This window comes from Heterodontus francisci, unplaced genomic scaffold, assembly GCF_036365525.1.
Source record: "Heterodontus francisci isolate sHetFra1 unplaced genomic scaffold, sHetFra1.hap1 HAP1_SCAFFOLD_172, whole genome shotgun sequence".
NCBI classification, from domain to species: Eukaryota; Metazoa; Chordata; class Chondrichthyes; order Heterodontiformes; family Heterodontidae; genus Heterodontus; species Heterodontus francisci.
The window spans coordinates 2,235,595-2,242,352 of record NW_027141631.1 but is presented as its reverse complement, the minus strand read 5'-3'; the positions used below and the strand labels follow the sequence as shown (position 1 = coordinate 2,242,352).

Sequence of the window (6,758 nt, the reverse complement as noted above, 5' to 3'; positions counted from 1 at the left end):
CCTCTCTCCAGAATCTCTCTGCTAAAGATTGAACTTTATCTCATTTCACTCACAGCTCAGGGTCAGTGTGGCACAGTGGGACTTCTGGCTGTCTCCCACTTCACAGTCCATCAGTACTGAGAAAACAATGGGGAATATTACTCACATGTTGTGTTCTGTAACTTTTTACAAACACTTTAATGTATATATTGTCTTCCAAAGCAGTGACAGAATGGTGGCTTTCGTGTGCTGTTGAAATAGCTTTGTTGAGTTCGTGCTGTACTAACAGTTAAACAGTTCTTGGTTCAATACCAGGTTTTGGCACTTTCAACCTCTCCTGTGTCTTTTTCTTTGGCTCCAATTGTCAAGCTGCATGATTTACTCTGAAATTAGCACCAGAGAACCAAGGCACCAGCGAGCATGAGGAGCTGAAATTAGCACAGATCAAATCCACTTAATATTTCTGACTGAAGATGGTTGCAAATGCTTCAGTTTTGCCTTTTGCACTGACTTGCTCAGCACCACCATCATTGAGGATGTGAATGTTTTTGGAGCCTCCTCATCTTGTTAGTTATTTAATTATCCACCACCATTCACGACTGGATGTGGCAGGACTGTGGAGCTGTGATCTGATCCTGAGGGAGATATCCGTGCGTGGAGTGGCGGGATCTATGGAGAGTGATCCTGGAGAGGGTGTCTGATCCTGGAGTGGAAGCTTTCTGTGGAGGTACAGGAGTAGGCCATTCAGCCCCAGTGTTTTATAAAGGTTTAGCATAACTTATTTGCTTTTACTCTATGCCTCTATTAATAAAGCCAAGTGTCCTGTTTGCTCTTAGCAACCTTTTCAAACCTTGATCAAAAAAGATTGGTGTACATTGTCTCATTCTTCCTCCCAAACTGTATCACTTCACAATTCTCTGTGCAAAATTTTATCTGTTGTGTGAAAGCCCATTTTACCAGTGTGTTTAAGTTCCTCTGAAGTATGTTACTGTCACTGGCATAGGACGAAATTCACGAGCATTCTTTGATGCTATCTCCTTTGAAAGAGCAATCTTACACACTAGCTCAAATTGGGATTTTGTGTGTTTAGTATCTTTCCTCATCCACCAATATAAGCACAAATCTGTCTCATAATGTACGGTCGAAGAATGTGCCAATGTTGCAAGGTGGTGATAAATTCTTCAGTGTCACAATGTACTCACCAACTGTTTCACTACTTTTCAGATTTCTGGATCCAAGTTTGTAGCTTTCCGCGATCTCTAGTGGCTTAGGGTTGAGCCTCACTTCAACGAAGAAACGGAAAGTTATGATTTAAAGATTACACTGTCAATCATTCACATCTCTGTCTTCTCCTGAACTTCGAGTTCAAATTTGTTTGTGAAGTTGAGTCACACGTTAAGACAGCACAGTCTTTTTCTTTGTGAAGGAAGTGATTTGGGAATGACTGTTTGAAACTGTCCCTTCTTGCACAGAAATTCAGTGCAAATACTTGATCACTCACAATTTCCTTAAGAGAAATTTGTTCACAATCGGATTCGACACGGAAACTGCCTCAGCATTAATCTCACTGAAGCAGAATGTGACCGTGTTGTTTGTTTCAGAATGTTGTTGCCGTTATTTGTCGCTTTTAACCGAGACTGGGAGACAGGGCAAGTTTGATCCGAGGTTGGAATATATTATCATTCAGGAGCAAGAAAAATCAAAAGGAACAAAATAAGAAAACCCAGTCTCCAGATTTGAGAATCTGTAGATCCGCTTTGGGAAAGTGAATCAGAGCAGAATGAAGGGTGAACTGTCCAGAAGAGATGAAGACACAGCTCAGTCAACACGTTCCCCTGGTTTATGATGCTGGAACATTCATCACACAGAAATGATTCAACCCAATGATAAACATTCTTACAGCTGATAATTTATGCTACTGATTTAAGGACTGTTTCATGTGGTTACCGAGTGACGACGAGAAGATATTAAACTTTGTTCTATTCAATCTAGCTGTGATGAAGTTTGAATTTTTCTACCTTTTATAAACAGTATTTGAAGGGTCTCGGTAACAATGTTCAGTTTTGATGAGAGTGGGGTCTGGGTGAGAAGCTGCTGAGTGTGACAGGGTCAGGACTGGATGCAGGAAGTTCTCTGACAGTCTCCCTCTATCTCTCTAATGGGTTTGAGTTGATTTACGACTGGTAGCATTTATTTTACTTTTCTTATTTAGAGATACAGCACTGAAACAGGCCCTTCGGCCAACCGAGTCTGTGCCAACCAGCAACCACCCATTTATACTAATCCTACATTAATCCCATATTCTCTACCACATCCCCACCATTCTCCAACCACGTACCTACATTTTGGACAATTTACAATGGCCAATTTACCTATCAACCTGCAAGTCTTTTGGAGGTGGGAGGAAACCAGAGCACCCGGCGGAAACCCACACAGACACAGGGAAAACTTGCAAACCCCACACAGGCAGTACCCAGAACTGAATCCTGGTCACTGGAGCTGTGAGGCTGTGGTGCTAACCATTGCGCCACTGTGCTGCTGTTGGTGCTTTGATAAATGAAGGAAGTTCCCTCCACCCATTTTTTTTGGACAGACAGTGTGGTATAAGGATGGAAAGGGTTAATGTTGAAGATGGTGGGATCAACCCCTCCCTCTGTCAGAGTGATAATGTAACAGTCACATGAGATGAAGTTTGGGAGAAGAGAGAGCAGCACCAAGGATGCTAGCTTAGCAGGCTTGATGAGTGTGTATTTTGTATTGTGTAAATTAGAAAAGAGTTCTTAGTTCTTTCAGCAGGAAATGTGTCCAGAAAATATCGAGAAACTCACAATTTTATTATTCAGGAGTCAGAACACTGATATTAATTCCAAGTGACAGTTCTGGGACCAATTAACAAAAAAAGTAGAGAATAATATTGCTCACTGATTGAAATCCCCCAGTGAGGAGACAGTTAAACAGGTGATCTATTGGGGCATCCTTCGATCCAAGGTTTCAGCAACATTTAATCTCCCTTTTTGGTGAAATTCTCTGTTATTTGCAACTTTTTTTATCAGCTTTGATGGGTGAGTGAAAAAACTGAAAAAATGGAACAGTTCCATCCTTTCTTTTCTTCCTTCTTCTCTTCTTTCCATCAGTTTCTCTTTTCTGTCCCAGATCAATATAATGATGAATATCCCAATTTAATCTGCTGTTTCTGGTGTTTTATCCATTCCAATCAAAATTTCAACATTCCAATCAAATCTATTTGTTATTCCACAGTGTCTCTCCATGTGTTTTATTCTGTTGTATTCTCTCACAGTCTGTTTGATGATCAATGTCACATCTCACTCTCTGTTCTGGTGAAGATCAGAAGCAATGATATCTGTTTACACCACCCGACAAGTTGGTCTGAGGCTGTGTCTCTCTGATCATGTGGAGTTAAAGCAATTCTTCCAGTCAGTTAGTTCAGTTGTCATTTCATGAGAAATTCGGTCATCATGACTTCGTCAGTGACCTCATGGTTCCGGTGTCTGAGTGATGTTAATCATGATGTGATGAAATGATTGTATGTTCCAGTCTTTCCGTGGTGGGTTTTCACACTGAGTAGAAATGTGTTGGACATGGTCTGAAAATGTTTCACACCGCTCCATTCCCAACTTCATTGACTTGCAGAAGATATATTTCCATCATGACACAGCTCGCTGCACAGCTAGAAGCTGTGCTGAAGGTGACAGCCATGCTTATGCAACTGACAAGGTGGCCGAGAGGTTAAGGCGATGGACTGCTAATCCATTGTGCTCTGCATGCGTGGGTTCGAATCCCATCCTTGTCGCTTGTTTATGAAATATTTATGTTGGGGGAGTTTATGTGTGAAGTCAGCCTCAAAACCCGTTTTTGTCTGTGTCCAGATAGTGATTCCAGAATTGGTTATACTTTATTAAGATTGAGACAGACATTTGGAATTCTTCACCCAAACTGCACTGGAATGAAGATCAAATCGGGATCACGAAACGGAGCAGGATTTTTCTTCCCCTCCTTCCTTCCATCTTTACTTTCTCTGGCTTTGCACCAAGTGTAAGACAAATGTGAAAAGCAAATGGCGAGGGAGCAGATGCAGAAAATTATCCTTTGGCAAGAAATTTATTTTCAAATCTTCTTGATAGATTAATTGAGTGAGCAATGCTTTGGCAGATGGAGTTTAAAATGAGGGGTCATCTACTACCTACGATAGATCAGAGCGTTTTTTTGGAAGAGGTGAGATGTTAGAAACGGCGGAGGAGCAGAGACCCGAATACTGAATTAATAAAAGCTCGTGGACTGGTCGAAAATAATGTGAAAAGTGAACAGTATATGAAGATTGGAACTCATGTTGCAGTGATATAAAGCTCTGTGCTCCTGAAGTAAATGTCCAAGCCCAGATTGTGGGAATCTGTGGAGAGTGATTTGGTTTTTATTCATTCTTGGGTGTGAGTATCGCTGATAAGGCGAGCATTTATTCCCCATTCCTATTGCTGTTGAGAAGGTGGTGGAGAGCTGCCTTCTTGAACTGATGCAGTCCATATGGTGCAGGAACATCCACAGTGCTATTGGGGAGGGAGTTCCAGGATTGTGACCCAACAGCAGTGAAGAAATGGCGATATCGTTCCAAGTCAGGATGGTGAGTGACTTGGAGGGGAACCTGCAGGTAGTGAGTTCCCATGCATCTGCTGCCCTTGTCCTTCGAGGTGATAGTGGTCACGAGTTTGGAAGGTGCTGTTGAAGGATACTTGGCGAGTTGCTGCAGTGCATATGGAGATGGTACACACTGCAGCCGCTGTTTACTGGTTGTGGAGGGATTGAATGTTTAAGGTGGCGGGTTAGGTGCCGATCAAGTGTGCTGCTTTGTCCTGGATGGTGTTGAGCTTCTTGAGTGTTGTTGAGTGGGATGTATTCCATCCCACTCCTGACTTGTGCCTTGTAGATGGTGGACAGGATTTGGGGTGTCAGGAGGTGAGATACTTGCTGCAGAATTCGTAATCTCTGAACTGCGCTTATAGCCACAGCATTGATGTGACTGGTCCAGTTACGTTTCTGGTCAAGATGTTGATGGTGGGGGATTTAACGATGATAATGCTTCTGAATATCAAAAGGTAGATTTTTTCTCTCTCTCATTGGAGATGTTCACTGCTTGGCACTTGTGTGGCCAGAAGGTTGCTTGTCACTTATCAGCTCAAGCCTGAATGTTGTTCAGGTCTTGCTGCTTGCAGGCACAGACTGCTTCAGTATCTGAAGAGTTGTGAGTCATCATCTAACATTCCCACTTCTGACTGATGTTGAAGGGAAAGTCGTCAATGAAACAGCTGGGATGTTTGGGTCTGCGACACTACCCTGAGAAACTCCTGAGGCAATGTCCTGGGCTGTGATGATTGGCCTCCACTAACCACAACATCTTGTTTTGTGCGAGGTATGACTTCAACAAGTGGAGAGTTTTCCCCCTGATTCCCATTGACTTCAATTTTGCTGGGGATCCTTGATGCCACACTCACTCAAGGGTAATCACTCTCACCTCTCCTCTGGAATTCCAGTCTTTCATCTCTGTTTGGACCAAGCTGCAATGATGTCATACGAACATAAGATTAGAAGGACTAGTAGCAGGAGTGGGCCATTTGGCCCCTCGAGCTTGCTCCGCCATTCAATAGGATCATGGCTGACCTGATCATGACCTCAACCCCACTTTCTTGCCTGCCCACATAACCCTTGGCTCCCTTGTAGATACAAATCTTGAAGCCATTCAATGACCCAGCCTCCACTGCTCTCTGCGGTAAAGAATTCCAAAGATTAATGACCCTCTGAGAGAAGAAATTCCTTCTTAAATGAAAAACCCCTAAATCTGAAACTGTGTCCCCGAGTTCTAGATTCCACCACGAGAGAAAACATCCTCTCAGCATCTACCCTGTCAAGCTCCCTCAGAATCATATATGTCTCAATACGTTCTCCTTTCATTTTTCTCAACTCCAATGAGTATCGGTCCAACCTGCTCAACATTCCTCATGAGACAACACCTTCATCACAGAAATTAATCCAATGAACCTTCTCTGAACTGCCTCCAATGCAAGTATATCCCTCCTTAAATAAGGAGACCAAAACTGTACACAGTACTCTCGGTGTGGTTACACCAGCACCATGTACATTTGTCGCAAGACTTCTCTACTTTTATACTCCATCCCCCTTGCAATAAAGGGTAACATTCCATTTGTCTTCCTAATTATTTGCTGTACCTGCATGGTAACTTTTTGTGATTCATGTACGAGGACACCCAGATCCTTCTGCACCGCAGCATTCTGTAATCTCTCACAATTTAAATAATATTTTTCTTTTCTATTCTTCCTACCAAAGTGGATAACCTCACATTTTCCCACATTCTACTCTATCTGCCAAATTATTTCCTGGAGCTGAGAGACCCTGGCAGAACCTAAATTGAGCATCGATGAGCAGATTATTGCTTAGTGTGTGGTGCTTGATAGCACTGTTGGTGACATCTTCCATCACTTTGCTGATGATTGATAGTAGACTGATGGGGCGGCAATTGGTCAGATTGGATTTGTCCTGCATTTTTTTTATGGAGAGGGCACACTTGGGTAATTTTCCACATTGTCAAGTAGATGCCTGTGTTGCAGCTCTACTGGAACAGCTTGGCTGAGAGCGCAGTTAGTTCTGGAGCACAAGTCTTCAGTACGAGTGTGGAAGTGAGCAGAAAGGCATGGCACTATGCTTAATGGGAAATCTAGCCAAGTTAGGAATAGTAGCTTTGCTGAGCTTTG

The 6,758-nt window shown here is 42.8% G+C and overlaps 1 non-coding gene across 1 annotated transcript; it reads left to right on the top strand.

Moving 5' to 3' along the window:
* The first annotated feature begins 3,708 nt into the window (after nt 1-3,708).
* Nucleotides 3,709-3,790, top strand: trnas-gcu (transfer RNA serine (anticodon GCU)). Its single transcript has one exon. It is a non-coding gene; the product is annotated as a tRNA-Ser (tRNA).
* Nucleotides 3,791-6,758: the final 2,968 nt, after the last annotated feature.